The sequence below is a fragment of the Alligator mississippiensis genome, chromosome 2, assembly GCF_030867095.1.
Source record: "Alligator mississippiensis isolate rAllMis1 chromosome 2, rAllMis1, whole genome shotgun sequence".
Classification (NCBI taxonomy): Eukaryota; Metazoa; Chordata; order Crocodylia; family Alligatoridae; genus Alligator; species Alligator mississippiensis.
In genome coordinates, this window is record NC_081825.1 from 280,443,510 (window position 1) to 280,470,396 (window position 26,887).

Below are 26,887 nucleotides of genomic sequence, written 5' to 3' on the forward strand. Positions count from 1 at the left end.
GCGGTGTAATGTATATCTCACCAATTGCTGAGCCCTCATATAGCATATTATTATTTTTTATTTTTATTGTAAATACATTAGATATAATACCTAGGGGGACTGTATGAAGTGAACCATATCAAGGGTGAGATTACTCTTGAGTTAATACTAGTTCTGAAATCAGTTAATAAGAAATAGGTTATGTTGAAAGAGGTTCTAAAATGTGTTTTCTTCTTTTGAATTTTTTTCCCTTCTCTCGTTATCCTTTTTCGACTTGTTTTCTTTCTTTCTTTTTTAACCATTACTGTGATTCTGTGGTGGAACATTTTTTCAATTGCACTTTCATTTCTCCATATGTGTTTTGTCTATTTTTTAAAATATAATTTTAGAGCCAGCAGAAATACATGTAATAGAGCACTCAGAACAAACAGGTAGAGTTGCCTCCTGTTTTCAGCCTGTTTTTGAATTACTTAGGATGGAGGGAGGTAAAGACACTTCAACCTTTAAGCCCCTTTGACATTCACAAAGTGCTAAAAGTCAGCTGGGGTCTCAGCTCTGACAAATTTGCATCTCTTTGAATATGACGCTTGAAAAGCCAAGCCGCTAGATTAAATTTTGCCATGGAGAAAATGAGAAAGGCTTCCATCTCACAGGTCTACTGGGAGGATCTTTATGGTTGATTTACTTTTTTTAAATAAATGTTTCTTTATGTGTTTCTTCTAGTTTGTGTCCAGCCTTCCTCTATCAGGCTTGCTGTAACTTCTGCCGGTTCTATCAGCCCACAGTAAGTCAACCTGGGCAGAGTACAAGGTGAGAGAATATTTCAATCTAAACTGCATATCCCTTCTGTGTTTTCTGATTAAAATTTGCAAGCAAACCTTGGAATAAACCATACCTGACATGACTTCTAAAATAATTTACACAGTTTATCAACATGCAGCTACATCCTACCAGCCCTTCCTCTTCTAGTCGCATGTAGAAGGGTCTCATACATGCCTAACAATTTGCAGGATGGCTCCCCACTCTGTAGTTGTGGCCTAATACAGATGGCAGAGAACAGAACTAGGTGTATAAAAGATGTGGTTATTACATCTACTCAGCAATAATAAATTAATTGCCCACTGCACAAACTCATGACAGCGTGAATTGTTTAATCAGATTCTATATAGATTCAGATCCTAGACACCAGATTAGGTCCAGAATGAGCCCAGAGGCTTCCATGGAGTTACATCTGGGAGTTAGGGAAGAATTTGGCTTTTTATGTGTATGGAGTTCTTTTAGTTAATAACATGGGACTGGGTATGTGGAGAGGCAACTGCTTCAAGGTTGCAAAATGTTTATAGTTCAGACTCTGTAGCTGTTTGTTTGCTCTTTGTAGCACACTCTGAATTGTGACGCTTTATAAAAATCTCAGCATTTGCAATAAATAATATTTGGTTGCAATTAGGTTTATTGAAGAAATTCCAGAGAAATGTGTTGAGTTGTTATTAAATAAGGATAGTTCTTTTAAGTATATGGCCTTTTAGAGAAAACCTAACGCCACCCATTTGCTTCTGTTGATGCTGTTACAGGATGGAAACCCCGCCATTTCTTCCTGAATTGTGAAGCACAGTGACGCTTTTCCTGAAGCAAGGAGATGTACCCCTCAGTGCCTCACTTTACTCTCTGTTTCTTCAGTATATGTGAAACATGTATATAACAGAGTTCATACTCAGTGTCGGTAGGAGATGTTGTATGTGAAGGGTTTTTTTTTTATTGTTACACAAAAATTGTTTGCAAGCTTTGTGAGCAGCATAACTTATGAACAATCAAATATAGCTAGTCTTTTTTCTTCCAAGGTTCTTATAATTTTCTGGCAGATCACATTACATTAGAGTGCAATGTGAGCTGCAGTTAGGACTTAGTGATGCATACTGCATTTTTTAACATAGTCACTTGGGTTCTGATTTAGGCCAACATGTTTCTCTAGAAATAACTCAAGATAGTGGATTGATGATGCACTTGGCAGGGGAAGAACAGCACCAGACTTTGAAATATGATTTAAAAATTAAAATACATTTAGGCATCTAAAGATGTAGCCTGATTTTCAAAATTTCAGAGCACCCAACAGCTCCCTTTGATCTCAGAAGTAACAACTAGGTGCTCTTAAAAAGCTAATCACTTTTTTAGGTCCCTAGATATAGGCAGTTTTATATAAACCAAAACCTTTCCTCACCTATTGTTCTCAATAACTGCTGTGTCCCTTCTCACACCCAGACTTGCAGCTTGGTCTCATTTTCAGTTCTTCCCTTGACCTCTCTACCCCCACATAGTTTGTTACTACATTTTCTCACTTTTTCATATTAATTTGTCAAAGTCCATCTTCTCCTCTCCTTTCTAAGCTCTTAGCTAGACCTAAGCTACCTTTTCTTTACTATTACAGCCTCCCCTCTAGCTGCCCCACTCAGAACTGTACTGGGAACTATCGGTTACAGTATCGTGGTAGGAGATAAAGGACTTTATTTACATGCAGCTCTGCACAGACCAGGAGGCTTTTTCCTTTTGTGACAAACCTTTCTCCAGGATAGGCCCAGCTGTCACAGGACTATCACTGAATACAGCCTTGCCCAGCCTGCACAACCCAGAAAACTGCAGACACTTTTTGCTGAATTAGGCCCCTAAATCCCAGCACATTTCACAGCAGCTAAGGGAGCTACCTTGGACACCAGGAGAATGTAAAGAAAGCAGATTATCTGGTGGCTCTGGATAAAAGCAAAGCACTTCCCTTGGAGGTTAGCTGTGTTACTCAATACCATGTTCCTCATCTGAATTCAGTCTTGTGCCATGTATTGGAGTTTTTGGGCAACACCTTTACAGATTGATCGTTACTAATATGCAGTAATATTAAGCACTGTACAACTCAGCCAATTAAGGAAAAACTAAAAATGGAAAGACTATTTACTTGCATTGATAATAAGTAAGAGGATGTATTGCTAACTATTTACTTTGGTAGTGTTACAAAGTGAGCACAATGTGTCCCAACAGGTGTGCTCTGCGTTCAGATTAGTATCAAAAAACAACTATGGTAGAAAAGCAGGCATTTTCAGTACCATTCACTATTTTTCCTTACTTCTGAGAAGTATTACTAAGCAGACAGGGATTAAGGTAGGAACTTTTTGGTTTGGGGCCTGAGACAATACTTCTTAGTGCTTCTGTGTCATTTTGCCTCATTAGATCTCAAAGCAGTGTATATAAGAAAGCCAGTAGCGTAGCTAAAGAAGGATGACTGGGACACCAGCCCAGGTGCCAATTTAGCTGTGTGGTACTGCTCGTCTGGCCACTGTTGCCAGCCTGGCTGTAGCTGTTGCCCCATCTGCCACCACCTCCCAGGGCACAGAATCACATAGCTATATCTCTGAAAAAAACAGTTACAACAGCCCCATGGGGATTGGTTTTAGGTGATCAGAAGTTAAAGTCAAAGTCACGTGGTTCTAATTGTCATGAGAAGTTGACATTGATCCTTCAGGAAAAGGGGTTTGTCCCACTTGTTGGCACCCTCTGGTGAGTAGGGTGGGGTCAGTCAGACCCATGGATCAGGGCTTTGCAATTCTCTCACTCGATCCTGCTGCCTTAACTGTGCAGCACTGTTTAAAAACTGTAGTTTTGTCTTAAAACTATTTTCTGCTTCTATTAGAAGATTTTGTCAGATACTTTAAAAAAATAATTCTTAAATATGGTCTCAGCCTTCCAGTAGACTGGTCATTTTATTGTTCCCTCTGAATTCGATGCCCTAGTGCAGTATCATTTTGTGATTAAGAACAAGAACAAGAAAAACCCAAATAAACATAATGTTGCAGTTACAGTTACATACAAGGCGAGAAAATGTGACCTTTTAACATTTTTCTATTGGACTTTACTGTGAGATTGTCTTCTTGACATTTGGCCTTCAGGATACACTGGGGGTCACATTTTAATTTTTTTCCCCTACAACCATGATGGCTAGAATTAAAAAAAAAAAATCAATGCAGAGATGAGAATGCATTCACCTGACTCCAGGAGCGAGGGCTTTATGAAAAACAGTTATTGTAAGACAACTACCAGGCTTGAAGGGCCCACTGTAAAAGGTAAAATACATATTCTGTCCATCCTGGTTTGCTAAGCCAGTTTTGTCTCTACGTGAGGACTCTTAAACAGATGCATTTGTTCTGTTATCCCTCCAAAGTGGGTTAAAAATAATAATGTAAAAAAAAAAAAAATATCTCCAAGTTGTTCCCTATTCTTAGCTTCCAACTAGATCCTGTCTTTCTGTGTTTGTTCTTTAGACTGTAAGATCTTCAGGGCAGGGACTTCCATAATTTTTTACTTATATTGCAAAGAGTACATAGATCAACACTGAAATGACAGACATATACTAAAGCCTACATAAATGTATTCACGTACTTGCATCTAAAGCTACACATGCACACCTATATACTCAGTGCATTATTGCTTACACACAAGCAAATGAGCATATCCATACAGTATAGATACACACGTATGCATACATGAATATACACTCACACTCAAAACTAGGAAGCATCCTTCAATGAGTTGCAAAATTGCTTTAAAAAATCAACAGCCATCCAAACCTTTAAATTAACTCTTTCTAAATAATAATGTTAGTATGAACATGGCATGCTTAAATCCAAATGGACAAGTTTATGTTCCCTTTTGCCCATCTCTCTCTCTCTTTCTCTCTCTCCCCCCACCTCACTTTATCTTCCCAACGGCACTATTTTATTTCAGAAGAAAACTTATGAAAATTGTTGAAACATACACTACAAAGCATTTTCTTTTTTTTTTCCCCTCTTTTTTTTTTTATTTCAGCAGATAGCCCCCAAAAAAAGCAGGGATGTCAAAGGCTTCCAGTCCCCCCTTTGACATTCACGCAGTGCTGAGAGTCAGCCGGGGTCTCAGCTCTGACAAATTTGCATCTCTTTGAATGTGACGCTTGAAAAAAGCCAGAGCTGCTAGATTAAATTTTTTTTTTTCCGTCGAGAAAATGAGAAAAGCCTCTATCTCTCTGCCGAGTCTACTGGGAAGATCTTTATTCTGATTCTTGTTAGAATTGTTTATCACCCTGACAGACCAGACTCGGACGAGATAAAGGCGCTGCTCCATCACGGGGCCTGACAGTGGTAGGACATGCAGAGAAATGAAAGGAGCAGGGGAAAATATTATTAATAGATGCCGACTTGATTTGCCTCTATGGCACGTCAAGGAAGGAAGGGAGGGGGGAGCCATGGCTTGATTGCAAGCCTATGAAGTTCTGTCCAAAAAGAAGCTATTTTTCATTAAGTGATAGAAGGGCTTTTTTCATGTTCTTTCCTGAGGAGCTGATAACTTATGCAGTTTATTCTAACCCTGCTGATTTCTGTCAGGGAAAGAAAACTCCTGAAAGATGGCTCCAGCTTGTCCTTTTCAGAGAAGGAAGCTGCCTTGTCAGAAATGGTAGCAAAGCATTAAAGCCCTGGCCTTGACTCCTGCAAGGTCCCTTGGTTCTGATTGGGTGCATGTGTGTGGGGGAGGAGGGGGTTATTATTCCATGCCCACTATGATATTCCCATGGCAAAAATAGATACTGGAAGTGTACCTGCACCTATGATCACAAGTGTTTATTTTTGATTTATAATTACTGGGACATTGGTTAAGGTTTTTTTCCTGTGTGAATGTTTCCTGGTTCATATTATGTCTAGCAGAATCTGAGAAAGGGAGACCAGTGCATGCTTGGACCAACCTTAGTCCAAATGAAGATAGAGAAAAGCCATGCTAGTTACATTTATGTAACCTGAGACCATTAACATCTCTGATGCAAATTACAAGTGGTTGTCAAATGCAAAATTAAAGATACGAACAACAATGGTACAATCTCCTTTGTTACGCATCCTGTATGTTTGGTGGCACAGCTAGTCTGATATGATCAGTGTTTCATTAAATTACACCTTTAACGAGGAAAAGAGGAGTGAAAAATACTCGCTGTGTGCAATATGGCTAAGCAGTTTTCACCCCTGAGCCTTATCTTGTGCATGTAGGACCTAGAGCAGCTCCTCTCTAGTGGTAATGACCTGAAAGGTGTTGAGTGAATCTCAGAAAGGGCCGAGTGCCCTTCCATTTCCATCATCTGCAATAGTAGGGTTGGAGTGTTGTTGTAGCCATGATAGGAGTTGAGATGATTCATAGCTCAGAAGAATTACACCAGACTGGACCCTAGGAATGGTCTTTCCCAGATGCCAGGTGAAGGGTTGGGATGTGATATAGACCCCTTCCTTCTCCTCAGTTAAATCTTCCCTAAAGACTTGTTCTTTCTGCAAGGCCCATAATTTTTAAACCACCTTATCCCAAAAGCTTCTGCATTCCAGTGTAATACCAGGAGAAGTAATAATAGTAGAAAGGGAGAGGTGAAAAGAAAATTAAATGAAGCAGCAATAGAGTGACACCAAAGTGAGTAACCACATGCACATAATCTTAGCCTTCATCTTCCTTCTCTGTTTCCCCCACTGCCATTTGTTTTTCTCCCTGGTTGTGTCATGTCTAGAACTAGATTGTAAACTCTGTTGGAGGGTCTATATATTTTCTTTATTTGCTTAATTGCCTAGTATTTATAAACCATCTCTCCCTCTTTCCCCCACTCTCCCCAATATCAGAGCCTGGTTTTCTTAATCCACAAAGGGTACAACCCAGCCAGGTGCTGAGTGTGGCAGAATGCCATCTCAGTCTCTCCCCAAGCTCTGCTATTAGGCTTATGACCTATCTGACAATGTGGTTATCATGGTCACTGCAGAGGGCAGACACACCTGCCCCACCTGCTTTAGGTACCCTGAGTTAGATACATTCCTGAGGGAACCTGCTCCCTTTGCCTATGTGACTGGCCTCACACACCGGTGTGGGGGCTTAAACTCTCCATTGTTTTAAGCTATGATATCAGGACTGGATGGGGGCAAGAGATCCTACCAGTCTACCTGGCAAACAGTGATGCATTTCAAATTGGTTGGCTGATAGCCAACAACTGCTGGCTTCATTGGAACAGGTAAATGAGGTCATAGGGTCTATATAAGTTAAAGACTGCCCAGGAGGAGGAGCAGCAGCCATGATAAAGACACTTAGAGGAGCTGGACCATCTGAAACTCACTCTCTCTTTTGAAACTCATGTTCAATGAACTGCTTGCCTCCAGAGGGAATCTCCACCTGCCTCTGGGTGATACTTGTGAGTAAGCTACTCAAAATCTATCTAGATATATAGCTTGCAGTAACTCAGGTGCATGATCACAGGCTATCATGTCACTGTTTACTCTAAGGTATTTCTCTGATATTGCACTACCCTGTACCCTATTCCAAACCTACTCCTTATAACCAATAACGTTCTCCTCTGTACCTAGTGTGGGAGACTTATTGGTTCGGCTGACTAAGGGAGACCACTATTTGTGCTTCAGACTGAGGGTGGCACCCCATGTTCGTGCAGTGGGTCAAGTACTCCTCAAGGACTACTAGGCCTGTGTTTCCCAGGGAGCACAGGGCCAAAGTCAGTCCAGATCCTGGGTAGTGGTGGCATTACCCTCAAGCTTGCAGGTGTGCTCCAAGAAGGGAGTTGGCCAGACGTGAGGCACCCCCAGGGAGGCACTCAGAGCCTGAAAGGTGGTCAGGTGCAGTGAGGTGGGTGGCTCAGCACAGGAGCACCCCCTACTGGCCTGCCAGACTGAGCACGTAGCCCAATCCTGCTCTTAAGTGTGAGTTAGTGAGTCAATGGGTTTGCTCCTGTGTTTAAAACTAAGCGCATGCTGAAGTGAAATTGGGCATAGGATACTTAGTACTGTGAAAGAACAAGACCTATAAAATAATAATTGAGATGAAAGGGAGCTTGACAACTTGACATAAGGACATAGGTGTTTCCTGTCTTTCCTGCAGGCATCTCATGGTGAGTGGAGTGGCTTCTTATATCTAGGAAGGAACAGTAGCTATGAGGGGTGTTGACTATAGATGTGTTTTCTTTGAGAAGTAGAAGGATGTTATGAAGACTTCTTGAATTGTGTCCCCTTTCTGTTTCTGTTAAGCTGGGCTGAAGTTTTCACTCTCTCTAGAATATGGAATCCCAATGACTTGCCATGGTTTCAGAATTTCTATGCAAACATTTTTCACATTCCTACTCTTGGTTCCATATAAGCAGAAAGTATTTGGGTATATATAGACTTACATTGACATGAACCAGGACAGAGTTGGCACCTAATTGTATGGTGAGAGGTCACATAAAATAATCCATCAGTTATATAGGTTGCTAGGTTTACTGTGGTAACAGCTAATGGCCTCAGTTGATAACCAAGATTACCAGCTGAACTGAATTATTGCTAGGTTCTGTACAAACACATAGTAGTGAGTCCTCACTTTGAAGAGCTTTCAGACTAACTAGATCAGACAAACAAAGAGTAGGAGAAGGAGGTTTTGTGGTTCCTGTTTTACAAAAATAGAGAACTGAGTCCCAGAGAGTCTGACTGGGGCATTTGATAACAATCTTCAAATACCTGAATGATGATTACAGACGATGGAGATGGGCTTTTCTCTGTGGCCAGGAACAGGACTAGGAGCAATGGCCTTAAGCTTCAACAGGGGAAATTTAGGGGACAGTTTCTGACTATGCAGTGGTTAAGCATTGGAACAGGCTACCTAGAGAAATTGTGGAGTCTCCATCCTTGGAAGTTTACAAGAGCAGATTGGACAGACTCTCGGCTGGGTTGGTTTAGTTGGGAATGTTCCTGCCTTGAACAGGGGGCCTGACTGCATGTCTTTGTGAAGTCCCTTCCAGCCCTACTTTCCTATGATCCTATGTCTTAACCAACATCACACAGGGAGTCCACAGAACAGCTATGAATTAAACTGAGATCTAACTTCCAAACCAGTTCCTTGAGCACATGACAGCTTCTCCTCATCAAGCACACAGTGGGCCCAGAACTGCCCCAGCAAAAGCATACTTATATTCAGTTTTATTGTAATACTGGCCTGCTAAGCATTTTTATAAGGGTCCATTTTATTTGCTACAGCTAATTTGCTAGAGTTCTGTGTGAAAACATGATCCATGAGGGATTTGCCTTTTTTTAGATTTTATTTCTTTTACTGCATTTGTTTATATTGCTCCAGTGACAAAGCGAGTTATTGTTAATGCAACTTTGAGAAAGGAGGTTGAGTTATGCATCCCTGAAGTCCTCAATTTGCATACTTTTAGAAAGTGGATGTACTTGGCAGGCACTCTCTTTATGCAGCCGTGGTTTTGGCACATGCCAAAGTGCAGAGGGTGAGCATCCTGCAGCAATTTAAACTGGGAAAACAGATGTGGTTTAGAGTTGCGGTGTGTGTGCAGACCAGGCCTACCATGAAAATATCTATGCGTAATCAGGGCACCCAACATACTTTCAAATGTGCACAAATGTCATGTTGGTTTCTTACAACTATGGCACATAAGGAAATGGTATTAAAAAAAGAAGCAATTTATGTTGTATTCATTGATAATGTTCTGGATCAGGGCTGTCCAGCTTCTAAGCAGGCAGGGACCACATGCCCTATGGACTGCACAAGCAGGGGTCACACGACACATAGATGTATCGCCTGCATGGCACCATGTTCCCAGCATCCTCCCCCCAAACCCCACTGCACTGCTTGCCCAAGTGCCCACCTTCATGGCATCACATGCTTAGGCACCCCACTTCATTGTAAGCTCCCCAGCTGTGGGTTCCCCTGCTGCATTGTGACTCTTGGGCAGCTGGGCCACAGGTTCTCCCACCCAGAGGCATAGCAGCTCTGTACTTAGAGCAGTGCTGGATATCACAGTGCTCGTTGCAGCCAGGCGATCAACTACTGTTGTGGTCACAGCTGTTTTGGCACACAAAGGCGCTGCCCCAGTTGCCTCTTCTCATTTAAGCTATGACACCCAGCACGGCAGGCTATGCCAAACTACACTGGAGCAATGGATCATAGATAGACACAGGAGGGACATCAGCCTACCAACTGTTAGTGCAGACTTAGTGAAGGGGCTCTTGGAGGGGCTGGATATGTTCAAATCAGCAGGCCCAGATGAACTTCATCCAAGGGTGCTGAAGGAATTGGCCAGTGTCATAACAGAACCACTGGCACGGCTGTTTGAGTGCTCATGGTGCTGCGGTCAGGTCCCAGAGGACTGGAAAAAGGGCCAGTGTGGTCCCTATTTTCAAGAAGAGGAGGAAGGAGGAACCGGGAACTATAGGCCAGTTAGTCTCACCTCTATCCTTGGGAAAACTCTGGAAGAAACCATTAAGGATCACATTTGTGGGAGCCAGCAGGGGAAATAATGCTGAAAGGAAATCAGCACAGATTTATTGCAGGTAGTTTCTGCCTGACTAACCTTGTTGCTTTTATGACCAGGTCACAAAATGCTTAGACTTTAAGAAGGCCTTTGATATGGTATGTCATTCTGTTCTTGTAAATAAACTGGCAGGCTGTGATATAGATGATTACGCAGTCAGAGGGGTGGCAAATTGGCTTAGGGGTTGCACCCAGAGAGTGGTGGTGGGTCTCACGTAGAGAGTAGTGGTGGACGGATCGATATCAACCTGGAAAGATGTGGGCAGTGGAGTCTTACGAGGCTCAGTCCTTGGACTGGTGCTATTCAATGTCTTCATCAGTGACTTGGACGAAGGCATGGAGAGTACCTTGTCCAAGTTCTCAGATGATACCAAATTATGAGGCAAAGTTAATATACCAGAGGGTAGGGAATGGATCCAGGTGAATCTGGACAGATTGGAAAAATGGGCAGAATGAAATAGGGTGCGGTTCAACAAAGACAAGTACAAAGTGCTGTACCTGGGCAAAAAGAACCACCGACACACTTACAGGCTGGGGTATGACCTTCTCAGCAGCACAGCAGTGGAAAGGGATTTTGAAGTCATAGTTGACTCCAAGATGAACATGAGTTGTCAATGTGCCAAAGTGGTCAACAAGGCTAACTGCACTTTATCATGCATTAGCAGATGCACGACGAACAGGTCCAGAGAGGTGATGCTTCCCCTCTATGCAGCACTGGTCAGGATGCAGTTGGAGTACTGAGTCCAGTTTTGGGTGCTGCGCTTCAAGGGGAATGTGGAGAATCTTGAGAGGGTCCAGAGGAGGGCCACTCATACAGTCAGAGGCCTGCAGGCAAGGCCCTCTGAAGAGAGACTGAGGGAACTAGATCTCTTCAGCCTTCACAAGAGAAGGCTGAAAGGTGATCTTGTGGCTTCCTATAAATTCATCAGGGGAGGGCAGCAGGGAATAGGAGATGCTCTATTTACTAGAGCACCCCCTGGAGTAACTAGGAACAATGGCCACAAATTGACGGAGAACAGATTTATGCTGGACATTAGAAAGAACTTCTTCACAGTAAGGGTTGCCAGAATCTGGAATGGGCTTCCAAGGGAGGTGGTGCTCTCCCCTACCTTGGAGGTCTTTAAGAGGAGACTGGACAAGCACCTTGCTGGACAAGCACCTAGCTCTTCAGACACCAGTGCTTTTTCTTGACCAGGGTACAAGGTTAGATTTGATGATTTACTGAGGTCCCTTCCAACCATAAGATCTATGAATCTATGAAGTGGGGGGAGTGGTGGTTGGGTGGAAGCCAAGGAGCTGTAATTTAGCCCCTTGTGGGCTGCATGTAGGCCACCAGTTGGACAGCTCTCTTCTAGAGTGTGGATCTGGTCTACAATATCCAGTATTGTGGATGATTATGATCAATGAATAGTGAAGTTCAGATTATTTTGTTTGATTCAGTAACCATCAAAGAATTTAGGGGCCTTATCTGAATTATAATTTCTCTCAGAGCTACAAAAATTAAGTTGAGGGATGATGATTTTGGATAATGTCGCTCAGTAGAAAACTGAGAATTTCAGAAAACGGTTTCCCCTCTAGAAATCCAGCATTCTGTGGGAAGGTGAAACAGTGAATAAAAGTCTAAAAGAAGTTCAGTGAGATGGTTTGGGTAATGGAAAATCCTTGGCATTCAGCTGAAGTTTACAGTTAGATGTGTGCAGGAAGAACTAAAGAAGGAAGTTAAGACTTGGTCTCATGTCATTGGGCAAATTTCCTTTGACATAAATGGAAGCTACTTTCAGCCTTTAGTCTATGCAATGCACTTGTTTTATACAATCAAATGAAAAATACATGTTTGAAATGTGCTTATTTTATCTTGATATCTGATTTCCCTGAGTTTAGTGACGGAAAATTATGAAGATTGGTGACTCTGTTGCATCACTGAATTTCTAGCAAGTAAGAATTATGCTTTAAAGTCATTAAAATTGGGAGTTATAAAATGGACCCATTAAAACATAAATTTGTATGGTTATAGCAAATGCATATAGTAGCTTCACTAGTATGCTAGCTTTTTGACATGATTGTCTGGAAATAGTGCCAAATATATATCCATGGGCAGTAATAATCAGAATCTAAGAGTAACTGAAGATTGGTGATATTTGAGGATCGCTTCAAAGAAATATTAAAGTAAAAGATAAAGCAGGAGGAAAATTCTCATTCCCATTACTGATTCGGGTTAACGGTATACCCCAATATGGCTCATTTCCTTCTTCACTGGTATAGAAATAGCTCTCTGTTTTACTTCTTACTATTCTAACCATTGCCTATAAACTGTTTTCTCATGAGAGGCATGGATAGTTGCATGCATTTGGCCCTAATTTATAATAGGGGCCTTAAGATTAGGGCGACCATATGTCCCAGTTTGGCCACAACAGTTCTGGATTTTGGAGGCCAGTCCCAGTCAGCTGGTGAAAATTAAAATGAGCGTGGCAGGCTTGGGGTACAGGGCAGGGATGCTGAACGGCATGAGCTGTGAAATAGGAAGCCCTAGCACACAGTGACATTGCTTTAAAATAGGTTAGCTTGATTAGTGGAATGACCATTAAAAAGGGGAGATGATTGTTAACACCTGTGCAGTAAAGAACAATGGATAAAGAACAATGGGCCGTTGGCCCCCTTTAGCTGCCTGAATATTAGTACCAGAGCTGCACCATGCCTGCCTTGCCCCGCCTCTGCAGGTTGGAGCAGTGTCCCAGATTTCACATTGTCCCGGATTCCATATTGTCCCATATGGTCATCCTACTTAAGAGGGGCCTTTAAAAATAACATCCTATTTTTAATTTCATCTGCTCTGGGAAAGGAGAAACGTCAAAGAAATATATTCAACATGTTAGCCTTTCTTTGTTCTCAGATCTGAAGCAGATTATGATTTTTTTCACAAATTCTTTGATCTTGTAAAGTATTCAGGGAATTAGTTTTTGAATTCTGTTTGTTCTCCGACTAATTTTGGGGGGAATTTGAAATCCAAAATTTAAAACAGTGTTGTTTAGTCTTGATTGGCCACATAAGTCACAAGATGTTGATCCCAGGATTAAGTTAGTACTACTCTTATAAACCACAGTTCAGGGAATTATTTAAGTTTGTGCTTAGACTATCACTATTCAGGTAAGTTTATGAGCAAGTGTTTCTATTTAGGGAAAGTCTGAATATAGATACTTTCCTGAGTCAAGATCATAAGCAGGTTTCTAATTCAAAAATTCAGAGAGCTTTCCCACGTGTGTATTCAAGTGTGAAAACTGAGCAATCATTTCCCACAAGTTTTTCAGCTAGAAAACTTGAATCAAATGATTTCTTTAAAAAATCATGCACACAAAAGAGGCATGAAAACAAATCTACAAAAAAACTCAAGTGAAATATAGTTTGCAGTATTTATCAAGCCCAGTGGTTCTCAACCAGGGTGCTGCAAGACCCCATTCAGGGGTGCACTGCCACTGCGGCCAGGTAAAACTGCCCCAAATGAAGAGTTGCAGCATACACATGCTCCTCCTGCGTTAGGGTTTTCTGCTAACCCTAAAGCAGCTAGGAAAGCTGGCTTGTGCACAGCTCTTCCTGGCTGCCTTTCCTCCATCCCTCCTGGGATGAGAGGTATATGGGACAGTTCTCCCTGCCCCACACTTTGATGAATCCAAGATTTATTGAAAAGAGATGTGGCGCACTTCCCCTCTGACTATGGGGAGATGGGGGCAAGGCAGGGCTGGAGCATCTGGGTTGGCGGGGGACACCAGAGAGCCGGGGAAGGAGCCAGAGCTACTCCTGGCTCCTCCAGCTTGGGGGCCAAGGGAAGTAGCTGTGCAGGGTTCTGGACCCCTTTGGGGACAGGGGCAGCAATGCAGTGTCCTTGTTCTAGCTCCTGCTTCCTGCCTGCTCCCCTCCGCCACAGGTGTCCCCTGCTGGCTAGGAGCAGGTGCTGGAAGGAGGAATCTGCATGCTGATGACACTGTCCTTGGCCAAACCCAGCTCCCCTCAAAGCCACTCCCTTCAGTGCAGGGCAGGAGTTGCTCTGGGGTTCCCTGCACCTGGACCAGCTGGGGACAATGGCAGCAGTGGTGGAAGAGGGATGTGTCCATACTCTTGCACCCTGGATCTGTCCCTGCCCCTGCATGCTTCTGTGTCTGGGAGATGATTTGCAGGGCTGGATGGGGAAGGGCAAGAGCATGAACTGCTGTTTCTGCCTGTTTTAGGAAACCCTGATGAGGTAGGTGTGCATGTGCCACAGCCCTTCCTGGTCTGGCTGTGCATGAGGTTCATGAGGCAGTTTTGGCATCACCACACAATTGAGAATCATTGAGGTAAGCTGAAGTAGCACAACAGTGGTGCTCAACCAGGGATGCCACCACATTCAAAAATGTTGTGGAGGGATGCCATAACTGAAAAGGCTGAGAACCACTGATCTAGCTGCACCTCTTAAATTGTCAATATTAGTCTATATTAGGTGGGGAAAGTGTGAAATACAATGTGTTTTAGGGGGCATCTTTTCATATTGGTTTACTTCCAGGAAACACTCAGGTAGGAAGTCAATTTATTCAACCCTGGAATCCTCCTTTTGTGCAGTTTTAGAAAAGGTAAGTGTGTGACAGGATATCTTATTGTTCCCGGGATGTGCTATCATGTGCATGTGGAGTAGCTTTAGTGAGAGAAGAAAGGCAAATTCACTTTGTTCTTGCCACTTTTATGAATATTAAAAATATGGATAGAATAATTTTGAACACTTTTGGAAAAGGTCTTTTGCTCCTAATTTCAGCACTATAAAGTTTTTACACGGGTGCAGTAGAAAAAAAAAATTGAAAATTTTACAGGTTTATATTGGCATAAATGTAAGGAATTTAATTGAAAATTTGCATTTTGAGTGCAGGCTGAGGAGGATTTTATGATCACATGAAACCTTAATGCCAATAAATAGCACAAAGAACTCTCTAGCCAGAACCAGAAATGGTTCACTTGGATTAGTCAAGCAAAAACATCATTATTTAGGTGTGCATAGCCGAGTGCTCCACACTTCTTCAGCACCGAGTTTAGAACAGTGAAGGGGTTAAAGAAAAACTGATCCCAGATAGATAAGGCAGTTAAGAACACATGGGGTAGCACCAGTGCTATCGTTCTGAGTGTTATGAGACTATTTCCCATATAACACCAATCCATCTTGATCCTCCCTGCTAAGTAGATTTACTTGATGAGAAGCCTTTGTGTAATACAGTTTGCACTCTCACTAGCAGATTCTTAGTTGTATGGGTGCTCTAAGACTGCCACACTATGTCTCGTCTAACATTGTTAAGTACTGCCTTTGTAAAATACTCCTGATTATAGATCTATGCCGAGTAGTGCTCCAGAAATTGAGGCTGTATTAAATCAACAGCATGGCTTGTTTAAAATATTGTGGGGACCAAAAGGGCAAGTCATTATTTTTGCATATGTTTCTTCAATGTAAAATTTTTAAAAAGCTTAGGGACTTTGCTTTCCCAGCGTTCATGGATGTTTCACCTGTACATTAAGTGCAGATTCAAATTCTACATATAGTGAGATGAAGAATTATAGTCTACATGACATAACAGTCTCTCACTGTAAGAATGTGGAATTGTTCATTTAGTTTAATAGCAGGGTGAGTACTTGGGAAGCTGTAGACCCTGGGTCCTTGATCTTTCTTGTTTAGATTCTTATTCAGATAATGACCTGAGTAATTTTCATGATTGGGGCTGTAGATCTTCCCTAATTGGACTGCTCTGAAATATGAATCTGATTCAGGAACCAGACACTTTCTTAGTGCCATTGTAGAGCTCAGATGTTAGCCTTTGGATACAAAGCCCTACTCTAGCATGGTGCATCTTTACTCATCGCCATTACGTAGGGCAACTGCTCTGCACAAATGACTTTTGACTCAGGGAAGCCCCTTGGATCGCCAAGAATAATTGTTAGTTGTATGAGCAGATTGACAATCTCCTACGCTAGACCCTAAATCTGTAATGATATTTACTAAAATCTAAGATGAGGTTTTACTCCCAGTCAGCATGGGTGGAAAATCTTCTTGTCTTAGATTCACATACAAAGTGGAAGGAGGGTAGGAGGGGCAGGAGGCTGCTGCAGCTCTATGGCCCCCTGAGCTCAGGTCAGGGCCAGAGTCAGACTCATAGCAGTCTCCTGGCCTCTCCACCCCACTCTGCTTGGCCTCTGCAGCTTCTGCCTCCTTCCACCACCTTACTGTCAGGTGCAACTTGGCTGAGGCTCAGGCTGGATTCCCTCCAAGGCACAGAGTTCAGGGAAACTCTGTCCCCTGCTCAGCCAGTCAGGAGCCGACACTGCTGTATGGCCAGCTGCGGCTGTATCTTCATGTGCTCTACCCTGGGAGGGAACAGAGCCCCAGCAGCATCCGACAGTAAGGAGTGGATGGAAGAGGCAGAAACTAGAGAGTGGGGGAAGGGGCAGAGATTTTGAGAGGCAGAGGCTGTGAGGAGCTGGGGGTGGGGGGTGCAGGGGGCAGGAAGTCTGCAAGGGGAGAAGTAGGAGGGGGCAGAGGGCAAGGTGGCCACCTGACCCCCCCCCAGCCACTTGACCCCCCCCTCTCCAGCTACTGCTTTCCCTGTAGCAGTAGGGGGTGCAAATTTAAGATAACCCTCTAATAATTAGATTCTATACCTGAAAAACTATAACAAATTTATAATTTGTCCATATATAGAATCTAATTATTGTGGGGTCATCTTAAATTCAGGTCAATTTAGATTCAAGTAAATATGGTGATTCCACAAGGATTTAACCCTTTGCACCTTCAAACACAAACCTCTTGAAGGCTGTTCTGCTTGTTCTGCTGTCCTAGAACATGAAAGGCTCAATTGAACCTGTTGTAGCACTCCTTGGAAACCTCACCTCCTCTGATGAGGTATTTACTTTCATTTAGGAGGTGACTAATGACCTTGTCCTTATCTCCGACTGTCCTCCACCCAGTCAGGGCAGTTTCTGAGTCAAGCTCATGGTATGAAAAGGTTGTTATTTTCCTTTGCCCATCATCTATGTTGTTACTGAGACCAAATTATAACTGCTCAACTGGTTAGGTTACCCACTTTATAAACTAAGCAAGCCACTCGTGCTTTGGACTATGTTTTGTGGCTTGAGTCTTGGTTGAGCTTTCTATTTTGCTCTTCTCTTCCCACAGAAAACCTATAAACAGTATACGTTTCTGTTCCATACAATCTGACATCTCTGCAGACTTTAAGGGTTTCCAAAAGTCCACTGCAAAGCAACCATTCTAGATGGCACTAAGAAATGCATGTGAACAGTATGTCATCCTTTATTCCACCCATTTGGCATTATGTTGGGGGGGAGGGGGAAATCCATGAGAATACATATGGCATGCAGTAAAGACAGCAGTGTTGACAGTGTTTCTGTGTTAACACAGAAGGAGAACTTGCTACAGAAGGTATAGAGCTTGCAAACTTGTGCAGATCTTGTAAACTTCTGTAATAAATTGGGACATATGCCTAAAGAAAAGGATGGGATCAGCTGGTGAGCATGTACAACTGGGACCCATAGGTATGGGCATAAGTTCAGGTAGGCAAGCATACCCTTAGCAGTGTGGAATGCCCACACAGTTGCTCTTCCTGAGCTTGTGCATTGAATGGTAAGGGGCGGTATTGTTTCTTATGCAGTTTAGAGTTGGACTAATTTTTCAAATTAAAAATGCAACTTTTTATAGTTATGTATATAGAAATGTTGGCCTCTTGAGCTGATAGAAATAGTTTGCAGGGGAAAGGGGCAGGCATACTGGCCAGCAAAGTATTTAAGGGTTAGTTGGTCCACTCCTGTGCATAGTAAGACCCATGCTTAATGACTGCCTACAACAGTCTCCTGCCCCAGGAGCTCTGCCCAGTCAGCCAGCACAAGCTGAGACAGGCCGGCTGATTTTTGTCTATAAAGATGGCATGATACACAAGCCTGTTTTACAGCCAAGAGGGATGACTATTAGCAAATGTGAACGGAGCTCTTGGAGTTCTGTGTGACAGGGCCCAAGGCACATACATCTGGTTATTTTAAAGCTTTTGAAAAGCCAGTATGTGAAGGGGAGGAACTTTTTCTTCCTGCTTCAAACCTAGTTCCTTTCCTGGAGAAAGCAACACTGTCTTTCATATACATGAGATGCAAGAAGAGGTTTTAGCTTGACTGTAGCTTTTGGGCAGGTAGTTTTTGAGAAGCATTGCATTAAAATCTTTAAATACTTGCCTATTTAAATTGTAATAGCTAAAAAAAAAATAATTCAGAAGTTTTTTTGCAGTAATGGGGCCCATGTTCTTTCCATCTCCTCCCTATTCCCCTCCCTCAACTTGCTTTTCACCATGAGACTAACTTCTAGAAAAAGCTAAAAGAAGTTGATAAAAAATTAATCAGAGCCTTATCAGCCTGTCTGTCTGTCTGTCAGTCAGTCTCTCTCTCTCTCTTTGCCAGCAGTAGATGTGAAAGCCTGAAAAAGATTTCTTTTTTTTATTTGAAAAAGGGGTTCTCAATATTTCTGAGGCAATAGGGATAATTATGTGTGTATGAATATATATATGTTTGTGTATTTGTGTGTGTTCATATTTAGATGTAAATATAGTTCCCTTTCAGTTTCAGATGCGGTGGGTGCTGTGGTATTGTGAGATGGAGACACAAATCTGTCATTTCAGGCTTTATGGCTGAGAGTGCCAGATGCACTGTCCAGAACCTGAAATAAGCCTCCCCATATGACTATCCCAAAAAGACTCTATTCATTATTCTTTGAATTGTTTAAGTTCCTTACTTGATAGGCTCATGTTCCTACATTGTAACTGCTACGGCCTCCCTCCCGGAGTGCCACATTTAAGGGTTCCTTTGCAGGTCAGGAGCTCCTTAAGTACAGACATGAAACAGATGCTGTGGTCTCTTCACCTTGCATATCATTGTAAGATTTTTGTGTGCTTTAATTGTTTCAGTTTCTTAACAGTCTTATTGTGGCCTGTTGTGTGTGAGGCTCCGTCAGCTCTCTACTGAGGATTTTTTTCCCTGCCGCTGTTTCTCAACTTACTGACAACAGCATGCACATAAGAATGAAAACATATGAGACAATGAAAGAGGCCAGTGCTGCTAGGGGCCATGAAGATTCTCCCGCTTTGTCATCTCTGTTTCAGACTCAGTAGAGGGCCACGTTACTGCTACGTGCTCTCCTGCTAACATAGGTGCAAAGGTCTCCATTGCCATAGGTAACCCCATCCAAATAGCCATGACCATGCTTGCCAGCAAAACTCTTAACACAGTAGAGGACGGTCACACTGAAAAATGAAGAGGAAGAAAGTGATCTAATTTGTCACCTGAAATACGGCATAAAAAGTAGATCACATTAGATCACAACTGAAGGGCTCGTGGCTATAATTCTTAAAGTTATAACATAAAAATTGATAAATGCATCTCTTTTTTATGGCCCCCAAACATTTCCCTTTACTCCTGCATGCTATCGTGACATTAAAGGTTTGGGGTGGAAGTTTCAAAAGTGCTGTTGTCATTGACTTTAACTGAGAAGAGTTAGGCTGTGCTGATCACTTTTGAAACTCCTGACTTAAAGGTTCATTGGCAGCTGGCTAGAAAAGTTTCATGTGCCACTTTATCTCCTGGAGGCAAGAAAGCTCTATGGGACTCACCATAAGGGTATTATTCCTTGCCTGCATCTGCACCTCCCTGTCAGACCTTGGGGATAGTGCTTCATCATTGGCACTTCTCAGTTGCTGGCAGCAGGCAAATTGTGGTGTTTGGATTGTCAGTGAAACGGCCAGGCCATTGTTCCTGTCATTTAGGTTTTGGGTTTTTTTCCTTCCTTTTCTACCAAAGTATTTAAAAAATTCAGTTGATTTCTTCAACAAGCAGCTGCAATGACAGATGGCTGATGAATGCACTACCAGAAGTTCCAATGGAACTTGACTCCGTGGGAGTCAGGGCACTGTGCACCTTTCAAAGGGCACTGCTATAGTCAGTTGGGAAAGGGAGTGAGAGTCAGAATTTTTAACCATGGTGAAAATGTTCTGAAGGAGGAGAACATGATGACAAGGGGAGAGAAAGAGGAGGGAGTGATTGAGATCCAGCTAGCTAAACCTTTATCTCCAAGGATGGGTTAAGATGAAAGAGGGGTACAGAGCCATAGAAACTTCAGGAGTTCTTTAAAAATAATATCTCTGCTACAGAAACTTATCTTAGCCACTCATTTGCCACTAGACTCTTTGTTTCCCAGGCCCCAGATGGACTTTTCTCTCTGTTCTTACAATGGATAATTGCTTCTTCTCCCTGTCCACTTGGAGGAGGAAACTCCTTTTAACCATTTGATTTTTCACTTGTGTTGTAGCAAGCTCTCCTATCTACTGCATCCCAAGATTTTGCCTTCATTCAGCCTTGATTATTCAAAGGAGCTCATGCAATCTTGAAGGTGTCCTAAAGCTGCTCTAAAAGGTCAAGCTTTTCCTCAAAAGATGGATTTGCAAAGTCATAATAGCAGAAAGACACGTTCTTAATATGTTGAATAGTCAGGTAATTCAAAGTCTGCATGGATGCAGCTAAATACCTATCTACTGTACGCTGATTATCCACACCTTGCTTTGGAACAAATATAAAAGCACTGACAGCTGTAGTAATACTGATTTCAAAATTAGTATTTATACCAGCCATGCATAAAGCTGGAGAATGGTGCAGAAATAAACTCAGACTAACTGGAAGAAGATTCCCATATTGAGCCTATTTTGCCATTGCCCACTTTTTTCTTAATTTATTTCTATCGTCCACTTAGGGGTGTGCCTGTACAACACATTGTGCTGCGTGCAGATATAGCTACGTTACCTATGAATGAACTATCTTAGATTCTGGAAGCAGTACAGCCACATTAGCGCAGTGTACTCCCACGCTAAAATACTCAGCTTTTCAGCTTGAATGGAGCTCCATGCTTGCTTCACCTTGAGTAACTTGCTCAGAGCTGGTTTGCATATTGTGGTACTGCATAGTGCTTGGTAGATACACAATTAAATACTTAGGAGTTTACTCCTTCCTCTATTGAAATCTCTGGTTAAATTGCCATTGACATCAATGGGGCCAGCATTTCACCTTTAACAACCTGTGAGGATGAGAGGCCTCCTCTCTGTTTGACCTTACCCTAAATGCCAAGGGTTCTGATTCTGCCTGACCCAGAACTATCCCAGGCTGAGCATCTAGGTACCTGTCTCTCACTTAAGCTTCTTCTGGACTTCCTCTCCTGAATTGTCTGATGCCTATTTGGTTAAGTGTGCTATAAGAATGCTAACATACATTGCCAGGGTCTGGCTTCTTGCAAAGTGCAGTTGTGATCTCTATCATTTAAACCAGAGCCTCAGGAGGAGATGGTGATGGTTACCATCCTTTATATAATAGTCTAGAAATTATAGCATTCATACAAGTAGTGGAAAAACCTGGGTTCAGTTTCTTCCTCAGGCTAAGGAGAGGCATAACCACAGTAAACAGGGATGGGAACTCTGGTCTCCTTCTTCACACAGGAATACCCTAACCAACCATAAGAGGTAGAGTCACAGGCTTAATTTGAAGGTGTATCTGCTCAAATTAAGAGAGCTGTTGTGTCTGTGTAGCCAGAAACCAGTTTATAGAATAGTACTAAAATAATCATTCTTATTAATAATAGTGATTTACAGTTATTTAGCACCTTTTTGAGGCTATCAACAAGGATGCTACTTCAAAAATAGTAATGAGTTTAAACTAATGTGGTAGTTAAGTTATCTGCATTTTACATATTAAAACTGAGACAGAGAGGAAGTGATTGGCTCAGCATCACACACAGGTCTGTGGCAGGTCTGAGGTGGAACGCACATCTCCTGGCACCCTGTTCTGTGCCTTAACCACAGTTGTTATTTATTTGTATTGAAGTAGAGGCCTAGAGGTCCCAGTCAAGGATGATAGCTATCGAGGTAGGAATTGTGTGAGGAATTAATAAGGCAGCTCCTGCTCCAGGGAGCTCATAATCCAGATTTATGACAATGTGCAACAGGTATATGAAAAACGCAAATGGGTAGGTGGGAGGACAAAGTAAATGAACACCTTCTGCATAGCAAGCAGTTGTCTTTGCTCACTGCCCATGTAACCATTATCAGCTGACAGAGTGATCCTTCCTCCCTGTGGAAGAAAGCAAATGTAACAAGAACCAGCAAAATGCATGATTGCCCAGAATGCACAAATCATGAAGTGACCCTGAATGTAAACCAAGTCTCGCTTACTTCTGCTTCAAAATATGAATTTTCTAAATATCTGTGTCTTGCAGTCCTGGAAGAGCTCTGCATGCCAGTTGCAGCCATGTGCTCTTAGCTTCATTTGGTTGGAGTAAGCTGAATGACTGGTTCTTTCCCTGCTCTCTTTGGCACACTTCCTGGGCACTGATTCTCTACCTGTTACACATCCACAGAAATGAGACCTTCTGGCTTTCCTGCTTTAGCCCCAGTAATCTTTGCTGTGTCCTCCGCTGCCCCCCTCTCCCCACAACTCCCTGGTAGTTTAAGTACACTTTCCTAGGAGTCCAATCTTCTGTTTTGGGCACTCCAGTTACTCACTCACCCCTTCTGTGACAGTGAGGCAGAGAGATGCATGCATTTTCCATGGTGATGAAAAGTCAACCACTCTGTTTTGCCTTGGCCAGTAACAACCGCTGTGTCCAAGGCCTTGCCCTTGGAATGGACAGTCAAAAAGTTTAATCAAGAGTCATGTGACAGGTGTAAGCATTTCTCTGGCTTCCTCCTATGGGGTTTAGCTCAACATGGAGACAGAAAAAAGACAACAGAGAAGGCAGATAAACCCCACATTGAAAATGGAATCTGACACAGATATCGAGTCCCCAGTGTTGAACAGAATTTCATTAGCTGTACATAGACAGATTTCCCAAAGTGTCAGAGTCCCAAGCACTTTATTTTGTGCTTGTTTCTTCCACCTCACTAAGTAAAGAATGAGGCAAAAGGCAGAGGAATTGATGGCAGACAGAAAGCAAGAGGGGACTACAACTGGGTAGTAAGTAAATGAGGAACAAAACTCTTGGCACTGGAAATGTACTGTGTAAACATAAACAATAGCAACAACCAAGATACATATTTAAAATCTATCTCCAGTGAGAATCAATTACTTTATATACAGTGAGTCTGGGGGCTGGGGTGGGAGAAAGGGGACCTATTATTATTTTCAAGTCAAGTCAACCAGCTAAGACTGCAAACAAAAGCATTTTCTGGTTTTTTTTCCCCCTCTGTCTTATTGATGGCCTCCCCTTGTCTCGCTTCCTTGGCATATTTCCTGCAGTTCCCCCAGCCAGCAGCAGTTGTATACATTTGAATAACACTGCGGTTCAAACACGAAAAGAATTATTTTCCTATGGCTTCTAAATGTCTTTTTGTTTCCTTGTGTTCTTAATCCTGGCATAAGCAGTACTTATCAAGAGGTGAGCTATATTAGAAAGTACATGCCTGAGACAAATTGTGTGCATGTGTGCGCGTGCATGTGACAGAGAGAGAAAATAAGCAAGATTATATAATGGGTGATTAATTTGTGATAGGTATTTTCTTTATAGAGTGGTAGGAGAAAGGATAGGGTAAGTCCAGGCTTTTCATATGGCTAATTAATACTTGCATGCACATATGCTTTGTTTCCTTTGCACCTGTAAAATTACAGAGGGTGAGGGAGATTTTCTGAAAATGATTGTTTCTTGAGGTGTCCTTTAATAAGAAGGACAGAGCCCCATTTAAAACTCTATTTTTGATGCACTGCCAGAGAAGAAAAATTTTAAGCATTCAGCTGCCTTTAATTGTATTACTCTCCTAGTAATCAATAAAGATAAAGAACGACCATTCTACATACAATATGAAATCACACAGGGTCTGACTATGTGGAGATAGATTCCACTTATCTGTCTCTAGGGGTAACTTCTGTTCTAGTAGAAAACTCAATTTTTATTTGGATTTTAAAAATGTTTCAAATTATCCAGTCAATGTTACATGCATATTAAAAGATTTATTACCAAATATTCTCATCTTGATGTAGTAGGATCTATGCACTCAATTCCCACTGTCATTAATGGAACTGCATCTGTAATGCCCTGCACATCAGAGCAAGACAGTACCCCTAAGTATTTTGAATATGCAGGTATCTAGATAAACAGTGCTGATTAGCCACCTCTGACACTTTTTTTTCCCCTCTTCTGTCTGTCACTCCACACCAAAAATAGATGTTTTCACAGTATCCAATGTGAAATCTTTAAGGTAATAACGGTACCTTTTCCTGTTCCCCTACTCCCTCAGGGGGAGGAATGAGATAACATGCGCCAGGGGTGTGTGTTGGGGCAGAGTGGCTGCTTGGGGCCTGCTAGATGCTAGTGCAAATTAAAGCATCCCTGAGGCTACTTCTGCTTGTACTAAGCCAGCTGAGCTATCATCAGCCAACAGGATTTAGGAGTGTGGAAAATGGTAAAGCCACCTAGCTGCCCCACCCACCTCTCTGGCACAGCTAGACTTAAAATACATTAAATAATCCACATGGGCCAACATTTTCAAACAGAAGTGCCTAACTGTTAGGTATCCATCTCTCCTTATGTGTGTAGAGCAGTGAATTTCACCTTACTGAAATTCAGGCTGTGATTGATGGACTAACCTTAGGAATCCATGTTTGTCATTTTTGGCCATGTTTTAATATAAAAAGAAATTCATTTATTATCATTAATAATTATCCCTGAATTCCTGCCACTGGAAAGTATAACTGAACCAAATTCAATATACTGGGAACACAGATAAACAAACACCATCAAAACAAACACACACAAAAAGGATTAGGGGAAAAGAAGGAGTTAAAAAGGGCTGTCAATGGTCTTAATTATTAGAAAATAATGTATATATATTAAAATTGTAAGGTGTTTTTAATACAAATCTTTATGGGGAACGATAAAGTCAGGCATGAAAAGCATGGATTGCTTAATAAATGATAATAGCTAGCTCTTAAACAACACTTCTATCCATCTGTCTCAAAATGCTTTGCAAAAGAAGTACCCATTTGACAGAAGGGGGAAAATGAGGCAGAGAATTATGAGGTAAATTGGTCAAAGGCACCCAAGTTACAAACACACTTTGTATTCACAATGTGCTGCAACACCTTTGTTAACTGCTCAGCTAATCTGCTGATGAATGTGATCTGTAAGTAAAGGGCACGAGTGGGGTGATATGGATATTCTAGTGCAGTTAGCTGTAAACCATGCGTAGTCCAAATTGGAGAAGTCCAAATCCTATACAGAACTGAGATGTAACGGTTGGGTTCCAGAAAAAGCAGGTGGTGTGGGAACATAGTTTCCCATTAGGACCAAGCTCAAAGAGGATGTTTCAGTTATAGTTAGAGTCTGTATTATTTAGGGCTTTAAATCCAAAAGGGCCAACTTAAAATCAATCTGCCACTTTAGAAGCAGACAAAGTAAAGAAAACAGCATGGAATAATACAATTGCGCCGGCTCACACGAGTGAGCACACGTGCTGCTGCATTCTGAACAAGATGCAAGCAGTGGAGCAGCCTAGCTGTAAGCCCTGCTAAGAGGGTATTACAATAATTGAACATTGGGAACAAGGGTATGCATTGCTGTTTTGTGACAAGCATGGAAGGAGGTAAGGATGCAGATGATCCACACAGCATAGCTGGAGAAAACAGGGGATGGTGACACCAGGGGTGAAATCCTGGCTTCATTCAAAGCAATGGCAAAACTCCCGTGGACTCCCACTGATGCCACTGGGGCCAGGACTTCAGCCCATTTTGGACACATGCTTTTCCATGCTAAAGGTATGGTCAAAAGTAATACCAGAATTGCGCTTGGCTTTAAGCCTTGCAAATTAATTTTCTCAACATGTGGGGAAGCACAAAAGGAAGAACTTCCTCTGGTGCTTGTACAAGCAAGGAGACTACTGTTATCACCAGAGTGAGGATGCTCAACTCTTCCTGCACTGCAGGACTCGATAGCAGTGTATCAGTGTGTCAGTGTTACTATAGCATATTTTCTCTAAATATTCTCAAGGTATTCTATATATATTTTACCTCTTTTACTTCTCTTTTGTAAACCCAGAATTCTAAGCAGCTCCACATTTTAAAAGAAGCCGTAAGAAGACTTACAGCTGCTGAATAAAATATTCCATACCATGTTTTCCTACTGTTAATTTTCACCTGAAAAGGTCTCCCCAATACCAAAATGCTTTGTCCAGCTGTATCATATACTGTAAGGCCCAAAGCAAAATACTGATAATGTCCAACCAGTCCTAAGTCCTTCCCTAATCAAAAGCCCTAAGTGGGCACATCTACATGTGCATTAATGTGCCTTTTCTAGTGTGCATTAAATTTAGTATCTCCAATGTGAGATACTAAACGCACATTAGGCTGCACTAATGCACAGTTGCACATTTACACACTTTTTTAGTCACGCTTAATATACAGTAGATTATTTTACTGCATATTAGTGTAATGTCACTTTTTTATGTGATGCTTTAATGTGCAGTAAAATAGTCTACTG